We start from the raw sequence: 748 nt of genomic DNA on the forward strand, positions 1-748 counted from the left end.
GAGGTTTACACTGGCGGTTTGGGACACACACGCACATACACAGAGACACACCGACACGCAGACACAGACCCCTAACATGCGCACAGACATCCCTAACACACATGCACATTCACACACACAGATCCGTAACACACACACGTGCACAGACACAGACCCCTAACACACGTACACACACAGAGACCCCAAACACATGCGCGCACACGCACAGACTCCTAACGCACGTGCACACACATCCCTAACACACGCATTCTCACACACAGATCTCTAACACACACGCGTGCACAGACACAGACCCCTAACATGCATACACACACGGAGACCCCGAACACATGCGCACATACACAGATCCCTAACACACACACAGATTGCTAATGCACACACACACAGATCCCTAACACACACAGACCCTTAACACACACACACAGACCCCTAACACACGTGCGCACACACGCATACAGACCCCTAACACACGCGCGCACACATCCCTAACACATGCACATTCACACACACAGATCCCTAACACACGCGCACACAGACACAGACCCCTAACACACATACACACACAGAGACCCCGAACACATGCCCACATACACAGACCCCTAACACACACACAGATCCCTAACACACGCGCGCACACAGACCCCTAACACACATACACAGACCCCTAACACACACACACAGTCCCCTAACACCCACACAGACCCCTAACACACGTGCGCACACACACAGACACAGACCCCTAACACAC

This window comes from Rhincodon typus, unplaced genomic scaffold (genome assembly GCF_021869965.1).
Source record: "Rhincodon typus isolate 14 unplaced genomic scaffold, sRhiTyp1.1 hic_rhity00012148, whole genome shotgun sequence".
NCBI lineage: Eukaryota > Metazoa > Chordata > Chondrichthyes > Orectolobiformes > Rhincodontidae > Rhincodon > Rhincodon typus.